At 32.9% G+C, this 18,097-nt stretch overlaps 1 protein-coding gene across 1 annotated transcript in view; it reads left to right on the forward strand.

Moving 5' to 3' along the window:
- Positions 1–903: 903 nt before the first annotated feature.
- Hs3st-a (Heparan sulfate 3-O sulfotransferase-A) overlaps positions 904–18,097 on the forward strand; it is a 344,809-nt gene continuing 327,615 nt past the window's right edge. Inside the window, exon 1 of the mRNA XM_076772010.1 lies at positions 904–1,279. The gene's annotated coding sequence lies outside the window, so the exon portion shown is untranslated. The remainder of the gene's footprint in view (positions 1,280–18,097) is intronic.

Raw genomic sequence — 18,097 nt, forward strand, 5'->3', positions numbered from 1 at the left:
CGCCGCAATTAACCCTCATCTTTCAATTTTCTACGCTTACGTGCAACGTAATAAACGTATTACGTGAACAAGTTAAAATTATAGTTTGTCTATGTCACTTTGAACAAACTCGAATAGAGAAATTAGGTCAAATAAATTATAAAGCTGTACAATTATTTTCAAAAAGTTTTATATTTATTTATGTATTATATAAATAATACACATATATATTTTATTTGGTTAAACAACAATATATTATTTTTGAAACCGAGCAGGTTTCAATGAAAATTTGAAAATCTCAAGAACAGATCTTATTGAAGCATTCTTTTCGAAATCACAAAGAACAATACATACCAAATATTAAGAAATTAAAATTTAATTGTAAGTGATTTTGTTTAAAATTGTAAGTAACATAAATGTTCTTCGATTTCTAGGTTCGAAAACAATATAAACATAAATCAGAGCGAACAGCGCCCGTGCGTTGCTTCATAAAGTTAGAATGACTAAAGTATGTCCCGGAAAATCCTATTTCGTGCTAATTAATAAATTCGCGTGGCAATAAAACGGTTTACCGTCGATTAATACCGTACGATTCCGTTCTAGGAAAGCGTGCATTGACACAAGAAAGCCAGCCAATGAACGCGGGACAGAGGGAAACCGGCTCGAGTGGCTGCACAGCTCTCGTCCGAGTCGTTATAATTAACTCTCGTCTTTGAATTTTCCGCGCACTCGCGATTGTGTACACGAGTCAGAAGAGCGCACGGGGTAGGTGGACGGTAAAACAGAATGGTGGGGGGCTAAAGTAGGGGAAGAAGCAGCTAGGGTTTACGGTGGAGCGGATAGGTGTCGCGTAGCGGCGGCGGGGTGGGGGGTTACGGGTGCGTGCGAGCGCACGAGCCCGCCAGTTCTTCGGTGAGGCTCGAAGAGGCCAGGTCGACCCTCGTTTTTGTTCCCCGGTCGGTTCGACGCGATTCGGTCCAATACAGGCGTACGCGCGCGACGCTTATCCTTCGGTGCAGTGATAACACGCGTCCTTCCTTCGTCGCCAGTGGCGGTTAAACGCGTAAACACGGCATCGGTCGCGTCGCGCGTTCACGCGGGATTGCCCAGTGAAAGGGCGAGTCGTTTTCGTGACCGTTGTTGTTGTGCCCGGGCTAGTGGTGGATACGTGTGAAATTTCGACGTGATTATCTGGAGCTGTCGTCGACCTGATATCATCGCCACTGGGAGTCTTGGAGGAAACCGACTGCTCTGTGTTCGCCCGCGGCCTAGTGACCTGACCTTGGGTCGGCCCGACCAGGTGTGTACGTTAAACACTCGTACTTATCGCAGGGAGAGAGAAAAGATCGTTCCTGGGCGCGAATCGCGAGTCTCATTGGGTCAGATGTTTTCCTAAATCTTCGTAAGATTCCTTCGAAAGACGGTTAACCTCTACGCGTTAACGGACAACGAATAGATTATGGAGGGAAAGACGGATTTGTTGTGACGCGAATGTCGCTCGAAGATATGGTTCTTTGCAACGTACATGGTGTCAGATTTCCTCGAGCCTGGTACCGATCTGTCTGGCTCCGTGCAGCGTATTATTATTGTTGCGCGTATATGTGTGGTTGGAAGCAAAGCGAGATGGAAAAGAGAGACGGCGTTTTCGCGATAGAGTTCGCGCTGGTGCCGCAACACTCACACGAAGGAACTCGACCGTTTAACGTGCGCGGCGCGTATACGTTGCACACCTCAGGCCGCTTTGTTTGGATAAGGGGATTCTGAGCTGAGTGTTTGTCGGTTTGCATCGTTTCCCTCGATGATTCTCCTGTGTGCACGTCTCTCAACAGGGGATAACGTTGCCCTTGGTTATATGGTAGCCATGACTCTCGAATTGTGTCGATATGCGATCATTGTCGCGATCTTCGCTCTTGACACGTTAACCTCCTCGATCTTGAACTATTTTTTTTGAGACATTTTTCATACAATGCTTTGTTTTCGAAATAATATTTCACAATTTACTACTTATATTCACGTTTAAGACTATTACGTGTGATTCTATATATTTCCAATCTCGATTTTCTTGAAAACGGAACTTCGTATGAAAAAATTTTATTCTTTCTTTTCAACTTGTTCTTTCGCGAGAAATTATTCCCTCGTTGCTTGTTCACGAATAACTGAACGTACATTTACAGACTGTGTAGGTACCTCTCTTTGTATTTTCTTTGTATTCTTCTTACATATGAAATAGAAATACGTGATTGTAACTTTGGATAACCATGAAAATGAAATTAGAAGTATAGAAAAGAATGTGTGTAATTATAGTAAAGTGGTAATGACGAAAGTAAGATGAAAGTATGAAACAAATCATTTTTTTAAGCTATTTACTTCAGTGGTAACAAAATTTCTAGGTTATGCTAATAGCGACATGTAACCAGACATTTTGATTAACATGTACTTACTTGTTAACGTACATTTATAGACTGTGTAGGTACCCCTCTTTGTATTTTCTTTGCATTCTTCTTACATATGAAATAGAAATACGTGATTGTAACTTTGGATAACCATGAAAATGAAATTAGAAGTATAGAAAAGAATGTGTGTAATTATAGTAAACTGGTAATGTCGAAAGTAAAATGAGAGGATGAAACAAATTATTTTTTCAAGCTATTTACTTTAGTGGTAACTATATTTTTAGGTTATGCTAATAGCAATATGTAATCCGACATTTTGGTTAACATGTACTTACTTGTTAACGTACATTTATAGACTTCTCTTTGTATTTTCTTTGCATTCTTCTTACATGTGAAATAGAAACACGTATTTAGGTTATTAAATTTGCGTAACTTTGGATAACCATGAAATTGAAATTATAAGTATAGAAAAGAATGTGTGTAATTATAGTAAACTGGTAATGACGAAAGTAAAATGAGAGGATGAAACAAATTATTTTTTCAAGCTATTTACTTTAATAGTAACTAAATTTTTAGGTTATGCTAATAGCGACATATAACCCGACATTTTGGTTAACATGTACTTACTTATTAACGTACATTTATAGACTTCTCTTTGTATTTTCTTTGCATTCTTCTTACATGTGAAATAGAAACACGTGTTTTTAGGTTATTAAATTTGCGAAACTTTGGATAACCATGAAAATGAAATTAGAAGTATAGAAAATAATTTGTGTAATTATAGTAAAGTGATAATGACGAAAGTAAGATGAAAGGACGAAACAAATTATTTTTTCAAGCTATTTACTTTAATAGTAACTAAATTTTTAGGTTATGCTAATAGCGACATATAACCCGACATTTTGGTTAACATGTACTTACTTATTAACGTACATTTATAGACTTCTCTTTGTATTTTCTTTGCATTCTTCTTACATGTGAAATAGAAACACGTGTTTTTAGGTTATTAAATTTGCGTAACTTTGGATGACCATGAAAATGAAATTATAAGTATAGAAAAGAACGTGTGTAATTATAGTAAAGTAGTAATGAAGAAAGTAAGATAAAGGATAAAACAAATTATTTTTTCAAGCTATTTACTTTAGTGGTAACAAAATTCTAGGTTATGCTAATAGCAATATGTAATCCGACATTATGGTTAACACGTACTTATTCTTAATTCTGTATATTTGTATTCTTTTTTTCTGACTCGATTATGAATTTCTTAATGAATTTCTTTGTCTAAATACAGGCGTATTAATATTATTAAGTATTTTATTATATCCTTTCGCCATGAAACGATTAAAGTTATAAAGCTTCGGATAATTGAATTGAATATATTGTTTATCTCGGATGATCGAGGTTTTACTGTACATTTATTCGCTTAAATCGGGAATATAGAATAAAATTGTTTCGTACAACCTTCCGTTATCGAGGGAAATAACTTTGAAAATCCGTCGGATATGCATGCGCTTGACTAATCGAGGGGCTAGAGAATTATACTGGTGTTTGTCAGGCATATTTTTCTAAAAAATTGTGCTTTTTACTTGGCGTGTTAAACAAATTTAGCTCTCCCTGTAATTTTTAACAAATTTTTTTTACGCTGGCGTTATATTTCAAATTGTATCTAGTATCTTTTTTCATACTATATGAAGGTAGAGGTATGAATTTTAACTTTTTTTTATTTATTTTCGAACGCATTTTTGTATGCAGTAATGTTACATGTTGGATAATTATTTTGAAGAAATACTATTTAATTCTTATGAATTGAACAGAAACGTTTCCATATAAATTGTGGAGCCTTAGAAACATCAATTATTCAATATTAAAATCGATTTCCCAATTTCTTCGGTTTATTAGAAATGCAGAAAATAAAACGTTTACCTTAATTAAATATTCAACAGTTTCACAATTAAATATTTTAAAACCATATTCCTTTCACACAAGCATTTTTATACATTTTTCTTTTTTTCCCTCTTGCTTTGAAATAAAATTTTGTTCTTTATCATGTTTTATTACAGAAGATTCAAACGCCACAGTATCGAAAATTTTATATCTAAAGTATATTTCTACTTAAATTCGCGCTAGTTTCAAACCATCTTATTTATTCGAATATGTACCATTTACGATTTATCATTTACGATTGAATTTTTGAAAATAGAGTAACTAAACAACGACGGTTTAATTACGAATCTGTGCTCGATAACTAGTGCGTATTTTCCGGAATTGTTTGCAGTGATTTGCTGTCAGATGTTGATTCAGTTAACGAGATTATGAGATCTAATTTCCCATTACGGTTTGACGCTATTCGAGCCTCTGAGAAACGATCCATTGAAATTCCCGTGCGTGACGGAATTCTGGAATCGGTAGATCCTAAATGGAAAATATTTTCTCGTCGTGTTACCGAACGCGACGATTTAAAGTTTATCTCGTGTCGCGTGACGATTTAGTTTTTGCCTGACGTTTCGTGCCTGTTGCTACTTTACTTTCATTTACTTTGGTAATTCTTTACAAATTAAATTTTTTCTATATTCTTTGCCTCCGACCGTTTACATTATTAATTGTATTAATTTTATTTTTTATATCAAATAATATTTTAATTTTTAATTTTTTAAGTTAGATAAACTTTAATGTTTGTAATAATTATTTATCGAGGAATAGCAGAAATACGAATTTTCGTAATTGTACCTTCGACGAAAATTGTAATAAAAGTACACAATTTTACATAATAAACAACGGTGACTTACGATCTTTTTATTACGATATTAGTATTTTTAGAATTAGAAACGATTTTGAACGTTCTTTGAATATTTCGAATATACGTTTTGCGAAAGTTGTCGCGTTATATGGGGTGTTCAGCCATCTCTGGGAAAAATTTTAATGGGAGATTCTAGGGGTCAAAATAAGACGAAAATCAAGAATACCAATTTGTTGATGGAGGCTCCGTTAAGAAGTTATTAACGTTTAAAGTTCCGCCAATACTGAAGTTTTTTCTCGAAAGTGGATAAGATTTCGAGAGTATGTCTATTCACCGAAAATGATTATAATTGACCCCCGCAACCGAAAATAATTTTTCCAGAACGATTTGAAACTTTTCAATTTCGCCGAAAAATTTAGGCACCTACTCCCTGTCGATTTTCCTTAAAAATTCGTTTTTGATTTTTAATAATTTCGCTTGACGTCCTACAGAAAAGTTGTTTAATACTTTTTTGTAGGTACCTATGGGCTCTACTTCAGAAAAAAGTTTCATTGAAATATACTCACAATTGTAGGAGTTATGATTATTTGAAAATTGGGCCATTTTTATTGGGTTTTTCTCATTTTGCGGGGTCAAGGATCAACTTTTCCAATATTTTTATAATTGTTACATATTCTACACTAAAATACGCGGCGTTTGGCTTTTTGAACATTAAAATCGTCCAATCCGTTCAGAAGTTATGGTGTTTTAAAGATTCGCATGAAATTTACGGAAAGCAGTTTTGGCCTGAAATTATATTTTTGGTAAGGAATTTTTTTCTCGAAAATGGTTAGGATTTCGAGGGTATGTCTATTGATCAAAAATTATTATAATTGATCCCTGCAATCAAAAATAATTTTTTTAGAACGATTTAAAATTTTTTAATTTTGTTGAAAAATTTCACACCTTCTTGAATTTTTTTCTCCAAACTGGGTAGGATTTCCGGGATATGTGTATTCACCAAAAATGATTGTAATTGACCCCCGCAACCGAAAATAATTTTTCCAAAACGATTTGAAATTTATTAATTTAATTGTTAATAACTTTTTAACGAAGCCTCCATCAACAAATTGATATTCTTGATTTTCGTCTCATTTTAGCCTCTAGAATCTCCCATTTAAATATTTCCCAGGGATAGGCGAACACCCTGTATATACGACTAAATGATCACGACCACTTGTGAGAGAGGTATCTTTAAAATGTCATAACTCCTAAACGGATTGGACGATTTTAATGTTTAAAAAAGCAAACTATGCGGATTTTAATGGAGAATATGTAGAAATCGCAAAAACATTCGAAAAATTGATGCTTGACTCTTCAAAATGGGAAAAACCCAATAAAAATGGTCCAATATTCAAACAGCCATAACTCCTACAATAGTGAATATATTTCAATGAAGCTTTTTTCTGAAGTAGAGCTCATGGATACCTACAAAAAAGTATTAGACAACTTTTCTGTAGGGCGTCAAATAAATTTACTAAAAATGAAAAACGAATTTCTAAGAAAAATCGACAAGGGGTAGGTGCCTAAATTTTTCGGCGAAAAAAAAAAATTTGAAATCGTTCTAGAAAAAATATTTTTAGTTGCAGGGGTCAAGTACAAGCATTTTTGGTCAAAAGACATACCCTCGAAATCCTACTCAGTTTCGAGAAAAAAATTCGAGTAGGTGCTGAAAGTTTTCGGCGAAATTAAAAAAATTTCAAATCAATCTGGAAAAATTACTTTAGCTTCGAGGGACAATGTCAATTATTTTTGGTGAATAGACATACCTTCGAAATCCTACGCACTTTCGAGAAAAAAATTCTTTAACTAAAATATACTGTGTGGCCAGAAATGTTACTATAACTTTTTAACGAAACCTCCATCAACAAATTAGTATTCTTGATTTTCGTCTTATTTTGGCCTCTAGAATCCCCCATTAAAATTTTTCCTAGGGGTGGCCGAACACCCTGTATAAGTAGCTTTAAATTTGGTCTTTGTGCATATTACATTTTCATTTTAAATAAATTGTTTTTATATTAGGAATAAATTATCACTAATAAAAATCCAATTAATTCAAGGTGTAAACAAACTTCAGAGAGAAAGTATACAAGGTATTTAGCTACCACTGGGAAACATTTTAATGGGAGATTCTAGGGGCCAAAATAAGACGAAAATCAAGAATACTAATTTATTAATTTTCGTCTTATTTTGACACCTAGAATCTCCCATTAAAATTTTTTCTAGGGGTGGCCGAACACCCTGTATAAGTAGCTTTAAATTTGGTCTTTGTGCATATTCCATTTTCATTTTAAATAAATTTTTTTTATGTTAGGAATAAATTATCACCAATAAAAATCCAATCAATTCAAGGTGTAAACAAACTTCAGAGAGAAAGTATACAGGGTGTTTCCCAGGAATGGCCGAACACCCTGTACGTTCGATTGTTTCGCTGTACGATTGGCATGAAACGGCCGGTCTATAAAGCAGCCCATACTACTGACATTCCGCTTCCTCGTAAAAGACATTTGCAAAGTATACATTATCCGGCTACACGCTACGAATCTACGTCGATTTGGATTTGATTCGAGCAAGGAAACGGTAGTTTCCAACCGTGGCCACGCATATGAGTTCGTCAATCTAACATAAATATTTTGACGAAGAAACCAATGCGCAGTTTGCACGCTAGTCAGCTATACGATTCTCCAGTTATTTTCCATCGTACGTATTACATGTTGATCTTAAAAGAATTCAAGAGTTATCAACTTAAACGTTGTAACTTTTCTTATCGATCAAATCACACGTACAGAACGAACGATGAAATAATTTTTTGTGCAAAAATGAGCCCCGGGACTCTAGAAAATCGATTGTTGATATTCTGCAGTTCGATTCGGTGGAACACGTCAGACCATTCGTCGTTATTTCTACTCGCGTTAGTTGCAAGCACGGCAAACGATGAGATATTATCTGTTTTAATTCACTCTAAGTAGTTGGAAGATTGTCGGAACATAGATCGTATCGCAACATCGTTAATGTTTACAAACTTCCAACACAGGCAGAAATAATGAGTAATGAACAGACTCGTTAACCGAGTTGCATTCAGCTTGGCGCGTATCCGATGAATTTTCAAAACCTGCATTTAATATACGATTCACCGTGGTTAATGGGAAAATTTTTATTATTACTAATAATTGTTTAATCTGCGAAATTACGGTTTTACAAAATCTCGCCTTCTCCATAGTACGTTGTGTTTTAGCAGATTTGAATCTCTATTCCGTTTCGATATGGTGACTAGAGTCGTTAAAAAAAATAAAAAAAAAGATAAACGTGAAATAAATTGGTGTATAAAACCGATATCCATCGAAAACTATTGGGTGATCGAGAACGGGTGGTATAAATGGATGTAGGTTGTTAGGATGATTACTTTCGATCACATAGGGTGATTCTTCGTATAAAAATAAGTCGAAAATGTCGGATAAAATTTATCGCCACGAGTGGTGGTTTTCGAGTAAATCGATTCCGAAATTTCGTCGTTTACGCGAACATGTCCGACCATTACTCCTTATTTCTACTTGCGTTGGTGTTTATAAATATTGACAGCGGTATTGTTTGTTCCCACGTTGATCTTACTATCCCCTGACTAGCCAGAATCAATTGAAACAAATAACACTGTGCACCGTCGATGTTTACAAACACCAATCCAAGTAGAAATAACGAATAATGGTCAGACGAGATAGTCAACCCTGCACCTGACGAATTTTCGAACTCCATTTCATCAGAAATCTATAGCTTTTATTCATTCTTGAATAAGGAATCACCTTCACTGTCCAGTATTTCAAAATTAGTTTTGATTTAAACGTAGAAATTATTTTTATTTGTTTCATTAAATCTTGCTTATAAATACAAAGTAGTAATTACAAATTATAGTCAGACGCGTAGTCCTGTACCTGACAAAGTTTTAAAATTCTATATTTTCGATTCATTGCTGAATATGGAATCACCTCCACTGTTCAGTATTTCAAAATTTGTTTCTTTAAACGTAGAAATTATTTTTATTTGTTTCATTACATCTTGCATATAAATACAAAGTAGAAATTACGAATAATGGCCAGACATATTGTCCTGTACCTGACAAAGTTTTAAAATTCTATATTTTCGATTCATTGTTGAATAAGGAATCACTTCCACTGACCAGTATTTCAAATTTAGTTTTATTTTAAACGCAAAAATTATTTTTATTTGTTTCATTACAACTTGCTTATAAACAACAAGTAGAAATTACGAATAATGGCCAGACATATGGTCCTGTACCTGACAAAGTTTTAAAATTCTATATTTTCGATTCATTTGTTGAATAAGGAATCACTTCCACTGACCAGTATTTCAAATTTAGTTTTATTTTAAACGTAAAAATTATTTTTATTTGTTTCATTACATCTTGCTTATAAATACAAAGTAGTAATTACAAATTATAGTCAGACGCGTAGTCCTGTATCTGACAAAGTTTTAAAATTCTATATTTTCGATTCATTGTTGAATATGGAATCACCTCCACTGTTCAGTATTTCAAAATTTGTTTCTTTAAACGTAGAAATTATTTTTATTTGTTTCATTACATCTTGCTTATAAACATCAAGTAGAAATTACGAATAATGACCAGACATATTGTCCTGTACCTGACAAAGTTCTAAAATTCTATATTTATGATTCATTGTTGAATAAGGAATCACCTCCACTGACCAGTATTTCAAATTTAGTTTTGTTTTAAACGTAAAAATTATTTTTATTTGTTTCATTACATCTTGCTTATAAACACCAAGTAGAAATTACAAATTATAGTCAGACGCGTAGTCCTGTACCTGACAAAGTTTTAAAATTCTATATTTTCGATTCATTGTTGAATAAGGAATCACCTCCACTGTTCAGTATTTCAAAATTTGTTTCTTTAAAAGTAGAAATTATTTTTATTTGTTTCATTACATCTTGCTTATAAATACAAAGTAGAAATTACAAATTATAGTCAGACATATTGTCCTGTACCTGACAAAGTTTTAAAATTCTATATTTTCGATTCATTGTTGAATAAGGAATCACTTCCACTGACAAGTATTTCAAATTTAGTTTTATTTTAAACGTAAAAATTATTTTTATTTGTTTCATTACATCTTGCTTATAAATACAAAGTAGTAATTACAAATTATAGTCAGACGCGTAGTCCTGTACCTGACAAAGTTTTAAAATTCTATATTTTCGATTCATTGTTAAATAAGGAATCACCTCCACGGTCCAGTATTTTAAAATTAGTTTTGATTTAAACGTAGAAATTAGTTTTATTTGTTTCATTATATCTTGCTTATAAATACAAAGTAGTAATTACAAATTATAGTCAGACGCGTAGTCCTGTACCTGACAAAGTTTTAAAATTCTATATTTTCGATTCATTGTTGAATATGGAATCACCTCCACTGTTCAGTATTTCAAAATTTGTTTCTTTAAAAGTAGAAATTATTTTTATTTGTTTCATTACATCTTGCTTATAAATACAAAGTAGAAATTACAAATTATAGTCAGACATATTGTCCTGTACCTGACAAAGTTTTAAAATTCTATATTTTCGATTCATTGTTGAATAAGGAATCACTTCCACTGACAAGTATTTCAAATTTAGTTTTATTTTAAACGTAAAAATTATTTTTATTTGTTTCATTACATCTTGCTTATAAATACAAAGTAGTAATTACAAATTATAGTCAGACGCGTAGTCCTGTACCTGACAAAGTTTTAAAATTCTATATTTTCGATTCATTGTTGAATATGGAATCACCTCCACTGTTCAGTATTTCAAAATTTGTTTCTTTAAAAGTAGAAATTATTTTTATTTGTTTCATTACATCTTGCTTATAAATACAAAGTAGAAATTACAAATTATAGTCAGACATATTGTCCTGTACCTGACAAAGTTTTAACATTCTATATTTTCGATTCATTGTTGAATAAGGAATCACTTCCACTGACAAGTATTTCAAATTTAGTTTTATTTTAAACGTAAAAATTATTTTTATTTGTTTCATTACATCTTGCTTATAAATACAAAGTAGTAATTACAAATTATAGTCAGACGCGTAGTCCTGTACCTGACAAAGTTTTAAAATTCTATATTTTCGATTCATTGTTAAATAAGGAATCACCTCCACGGTCCAGTATTTTAAAATTAGTTTTGATTTAAACGTAGAAATTAGTTTTATTTGTTTCATTACATCTTGCTTATAAATACAAAGTAGTAATTACAAATTATAGTCAGACGCGTAGTCCTGTACCTGACAAAGTTTAAAATTCTATATTTTCGATTAATTTTTGAATAAAGAATCACTCCCACTGTTCACTATTCCAATATTAGTTTTGTTTTAAACGTAGAAATTATTTTTATTTCTTTCAATACATCTTGCTTATAAACACCAAGTAGAAATTACAAATTATAGTCAGACGCGTAGTCCTGTACCTGACAAAGTTGTAAAATTTTATATTTTCGATTCATTTTTGAATAAGGAATTACTTCCATTGTTCACTATTTCAAAATTTGTTTCTTTAAACGTAGAAATTATTTTTATTTATTTCATTACATCTTGCTCATAAACAACAAGTAGAAATTGCGAATAATAGCCAGACACATTGTCCTGTACCTGACACAGTTTTAATATTCTATATTTTCGATTAATTTCTGAATAAAGAATCACTTCCACTGTTCACTATTTCAAAATTAGTTTTGTTTTAAACGTAGAAATTATTTTTATTTGTTTCATTACATCTTGCTTATAAACACCAAGTAGAAATTACAAATTATAGTCAGACGCGTAGTCCTGTACCTGATAAAGTTTTAAAATTCTATATTTTCGATTAATTTTTGAATAAGGAATCCACCTCCACTGTCCAGTATTTCAAAATTAGTTTTTTGTCGAACGTAGAAAATATTTTTATTCGTTTTATTAGTTGGACGGGAATAAAATTCGTACCTCAAAAGGGAACGCACAGAAGTGTCAATCGCCAATATCGATGAACTTTGGCACACCAAAAATATTTGACTAGTATTTTTTTTTATCGTCCATGTGGAAAGGGCGATGTTCACCCTCGAAGTGGGCGCAGTAAACGTATTCACTCGAATATCTCGCGAACTATTAGTGAACACGGGAGAAGATAAGTTTAATATCTTCTTACGACGAATTTGACTCTACAGTTTGTTTGAAAAATATATTGAAAAAAGGCAGAACTCTAGCACAAAATTAATATTTTACATCTTGATACTAAAAACTTACCTTCGGTTTTCTACAGCTTGTAAACTAATTAATTTGGAAATTTTATTTCACAAATTTTGGTCACTTTTTCATATTTATTTCGTTTCATGAATTACCATAAATAGTCGAATACTCTGTACGAACGGGAAGGTGCAATTTACGTCGTCTTACTGGTTAAAAGAAAACATGGAAATAATTATGATGCAACCCAAATAGTATGGCTGGTATGTGTATGGTCACTGCGCGGTTCTTGTTCGTTGAATAAGAAGGTTCTTTAATTCGAGATTGCCGGGTCAATGGAAAAGTGTTGGCAGAAAAACAAACGGTGAAATTCACTTTGTTACAACGCCGGTTGTAATTAGAACGCAAGCCCGTCGACTTTTCTTCTCGTTCCTTTGTTTTCGACCCGTACGTAAGAAAGCTGAGCAAAGTCGTTGAACTCGAAAAGCTGATGAGCTCGAGAAAGCGCAAGAAAATTTCTCGTCGTGCACGATTTCTTAAAAGTTCTCCAGCATTGTTAGTGGTCGTTATTGTTTGGGCCGCGCGATAGAAATCCGCGAAGACGGTTCACCGATATCGATGATGAACGAACGATGTTCCTACTCGCAAACACTGCAAAACTTCGTTCGTTACTCTTTTATTTTTCACGTGCGTTCTTACAATTTTTTAATTAGTCGATTTCCTCGAATACCAAATCGTACGTTTATAATAATATTATGAGACTTAAAATTAAATTATACTGGATAAAAGTTAACTTTCAAAGAGTATGTTAAAGGCAAGATCAGTGATAAATATTATATGTAAAAAATTACAGCATTTAATATCGTTTTCAAATATCGTGCTAAATTGAATTATCATTTTCTGGTATAATGCAAAGGAATTTATTACGGATATTCCACGATTGGAATTTCCAGAGAAAGGGTACAATAATTCATTAATGGAATTTATCACGTAATTTTAAACGAATTTGTAGAGCTGTGCAGCTCTGTCTCAAAGATGATATATTTCTTTGGAAAGATTTCATTACGAAGAGTTAGCTCAATAAGGTTTTTTAAACTACTTTTGTCGCTCATATTACACATTTATATTTTTGTTAAAAATTCTTAAAGCCACTAAGAAAATTTATTTACTATTCCCTTCTTTGTTTATGTAATCCTTGCCTATTAGGCTTAGAATGGCTTTCTAATAATTTAACAATTTAATAAACTTATTCTTCTTCTTTATAAGTTTCATAAAAGCATTAGGAGGATGAAACTTTAAATTTAACATTTCGTTTTATACACATACATTCGTCACATTTTCTTAAATATTTTTTTCAACAACTCTATTCAATAAACCCCCTTAAAAAATCAAAATATATACAGGGTGTTCGACCAACCCTGGGAAAAATTTTAATGGGAGATTCTAGAGACCAAAATAAGACGAAAATCAAGAATACTAATTTGTTGATTGAAGCTTCGTTTAAAAGTAATTAACAAAATAATTTGTCCACATATACGAATTTTTTTCTCGAAAGTGTGTAGGATTTCGGGGGTATATGTATTCACCAAAAATGATAGAAATTGACCCCTGCAATCGAAAATAATTTTTTTAGAACGATTTGAAATTTTTTTTTTGTCGAAAAAATTGGGCATCTATGCCTTGTGGATTTTTCATGAAAATCAGTTTTTCATTTTGAGTAATTTTGTTTGACGCCCTAGAGAGAAGTTGTCTAATACTTTTTTGTAGGAATCCATAAGCTCTACTTTAGAAAAAAGTTTCATTGAAATATATTCACTATTGTAGGAGTCATGGCTGTTAGAATATTGGACCATTTTTATAGGGTTTTTCTAACATTATGGGGTCAAGGACCAACTTTTCGAAAATTTTTATGATTGCTACATATTCTACACCAAAATACGCGTCGTTTGCCTTTTTGAACACTAAAATCGTCTAATCCGTTCAGGAGTTATGTCATTTTAAAGATGCCCATGAAATTTCAGGGTAACATTTGTAGCCTCAGATTAGATTTTCGGTAATGAATTTTTTTCTCGAAAGTGCGTAGGAATTCAGGGGTATGTGTAATGACCAAAAATTATTCTAATTGACCCTCGCAACTAAAAACAATTTTTTTTAGAATGATTTGGAATTTTTTTAATTTCGTCGAAAAATTTGTCCACCTATTTGAATTTTTTTCTCGAAAATGCGTAGGATTTTGAGGGTGTGTCTATTCACCAAAAATAATTGTAATTGACTTCTCTAACTAAAAATAATTTTCCCAGGATGATTTGAAATTTTTTTTTTCGCCGAAAAAATTTAAGCAGCTACCCCCTGTCGATTTTTCTTAAAAATTCCTTTTTCATTTTTAGTAATTTTGTTTGACGTCCTACAGAAAAGTTGTCTAATACTTTTTTGTAGGTATCCATGAACTCTACTTCCCCCCAAAATTTTAATGAAATATATTCACTATTGTAGGAGTAATGGCTGTTTGAAAATTGGACCATTTTTATGGGGTTTTTCTCATTTTGCGATGTCAAGGACCAACTTTTCGAATATTTTTGCAATTTGTACATATTCTACACCAAAATACGCGTCGTTTGCCTTTTTGAACACTAAAATCGTCTAATCCGTTCAGGAGTTATGTCATTTCAAAGATTCGCATGAAATTTCAGGGTAACATTTCTAGCTTCAGATTAGATTTTCGTAAATGAATTTTTTTCTCGAAAGTGCGTAGGAATTCAGGGGTATGTGTAATGACCAAAAATAATTGTAATTGACCCTCGCAACTAAAAACAATTTTTTTTAGAATGATTTGGAATTTTTGAAAAATTTGTCCACGTTCTCTAATTTTTTTCTCGAAAACGCGTAGAATTTCGAAGGTATGTCTCATGACCAAAAAGGATTGTAATTAACCCCCGAAACTAATAATAATTTTTCCAGAACGATTTGAAATGTTTTAATTTTGTCAAAAAATTTTCCGGTCAGCATGGAACTTTAAACGTTAATAATTTTTTAACGAAGCCTCAATCAACAAATTAGTATTCTCGATTTTCGTTTTACGTTGGCCTCTAGAATCCCCTATTCAAATTTTTCCCAGAGTTGACCGAACACCCTGTACATAGAAGCATACCAAGAGCAACGTACAAATTGTCCAAGAGAAAAGAGGATTCTCTCATGCATTTTAAAGAATGATCCACCACGAATAAGATCGAACGAAGCAAAATTCCTTTTGGAACGCCCACGCATAAAGTGGAAAGTGCAACGTTGAGTGTGATTATTCGTTGAGCTTACAGTAATCGTTACGACAGCTTTACACGGATATCGTTAACGTGATTTACACCAGCGCTGATATAACAGAAGTCCGTTAGCCTTTCCTGTTTAATTAACGAAGGTTACAGTCGACGCTTGCGAGAATGGTAATCGCGATCCAGCAGAATTATCACGCGTTCGCGAAACGGTTATTTTCGCAGCTTTAATTTTTTTTCTATCGTTACATTCGTACATAATCGGATCATCGATCCGATTACTGGCCGGGTAGCACCCGTGATTAGTATTACGTTCGCATTTTACGTAGACGTTCGTAACGCCACGCGGTAAATTTTACTTATCGCGATGCTACTTGGCGTTCCGTGTAAATTGTACGTACATACTACCCGCGACTATAATTACAACATCGTAACGTCGGTGGGTAGTTGGTCGCGCATAATTAATTTTCCACCGGTTTTCATTAATTCCCTGCTCGCTATCCGCGCGAAATGTTAATTCTCGCGGATGAATATCGCTGGTGTCGATCTCACCTTTCGAAGGACACGGGCCCTCGTCTCAAAACTTGCAACGAAACGATCCTTTACTAGATCCCTTATCGCTTTGTCCTTGGTTACCTTCGTCCATACTGTTGCATAAATTAGTTGCTTTCCGTCCACCTGTGTACTTTTGCGCGCGACAAAATTTGCAAACGTTGGATCAATCTGGGTAAAAATGTACCAAATGATGTTTTTTTTAAAAGTCCAACTCAGCTTCCGTCTGATCTATTAACTTCTTTGGTCGAGAACGAACTTTCTTTTCTCTTTTGATGATAGGTGGTAAAAATGTATAAAATGATGTTTTTCTAAAAGTCTTTCTTTCTTTCTTCTTTCTGTTGATAATGTGTGGTAAAAGTATCGTTATTTTAATAGTAAAGGTGCAATACTGAATCTTAAAAATAAACGTTTTATTGCCATAAATAGATATCGAGGAGTTTCACCCCGGGGAAAAATTTTAATGATTCTGGAGGCCAAAATAAGACGAAAATAAAGAATACCAATTTGTTGATGGAAGCTTTGTTAAAAAGTTATTAACAATTAAATTCAAAAATTTCACATTGTTTTCGAAAAATTATTTTCGGTTGCGGGGATCAATTACAATCATTTTTGGTGAATACACATATTTCCGAAATCTTATCCACTTTCGAGAAAAAAATTCGAGTATGTGCTGAAAGTTTTGGGTGAAAAAAAAGACTTTCGAATCGTCTTGGAAAAATTATTTTTAGTTGCAAGGGTTAATTGCAAGCATTTTTGGTCAATAGGCATACTCCCGAAATCCTACTCAGTTTCGAGAAAAAAATTCATTACCGAAAATTTCATGTCTGACCATAGCGTTGATATGTTTCACTGAAATTTCATGCGTATCTTTAAAACATCATAACTTCTGAACGGATTGGACGATTTTAATGTTTAAAAAAGCAAACTACGCGTATTTTGGTGGAGAATATGTAGAAATTACAAAAATATTCGAAAAGTTGTTCCTTGACCCCGTAAAGTTAGAAAAACCCCATGAAAATGGTCCAATTTTCAGACAGCCATAACTCTTATAATAGTGAATATATTTTAATGAAACATTTTTCTGAAGTAGAGCCCATGGGTACCTACAAAAAAGTATTACACAACTTTTCTGTAGGGGGTCAAACAAAATTATTAAAAATCAAAAACGAATTTGTAAGAAAAATCGACAGGGGGTAGCTGCTGAAATTTTTCGACGAAAAAAAAATTCTTCAAATCATTCTAAAAAAATTATTTTCAGTTGCGGGGGTCAAGTACAATCATTTTTGGTCATTGCACATACGCTCGAAATCCTACCCAGTTTCGAGGAAAAAATTCCTTACTGAAAATCTAATGTGAGGTCAGAAATGCTTCCCTGAAATCTCATGCGAATCTTTAAAATGTCATAACTTCTGAACGGATTGGACGATTTTAATGTTTAAAAAAGCAAACTACGCGTATTTTGATGGAGAATATGTACAAATCGCAAAAATATTCGAAAAGTTGATCCTTGACCCCGCAAAATGAGAAAAACCCAATAAAAATGGTCCAATTTTCAAATAGCCATAACTCCCACAATTGTGAGTATATTTCAATGAAACTTTTTTCTGAAGTAGAGCCCATAGGTACCTACAAAAAAGTATTAGACAACTTTTCTGTAGGGCGTCAAACAAAATTACTAAAAATGAAAAATGAATTTTTAAGAAAAATCGATAGGGGGTAGGTGCCTAAATTTTTCGGTGAAAAAAAAAATTTTTAAATCGTTCTAAAAAAATTATTTTCGGTTGCGGGGGTCAATTACAATCATTTTTGGTGAATAGACATACCCCCGAAATCTTGCGCATTTTCGAGAAAAAAATTCAGTACGGTCGGAACTTTAAATGTTAATAACTGTTTAACGAAGCC

The sequence above is a fragment of the Colletes latitarsis genome, chromosome 8 (assembly GCF_051014445.1).
Source record: "Colletes latitarsis isolate SP2378_abdomen chromosome 8, iyColLati1, whole genome shotgun sequence".
Lineage (NCBI taxonomy): Eukaryota > Metazoa > Arthropoda > Insecta > Hymenoptera > Colletidae > Colletes > Colletes latitarsis.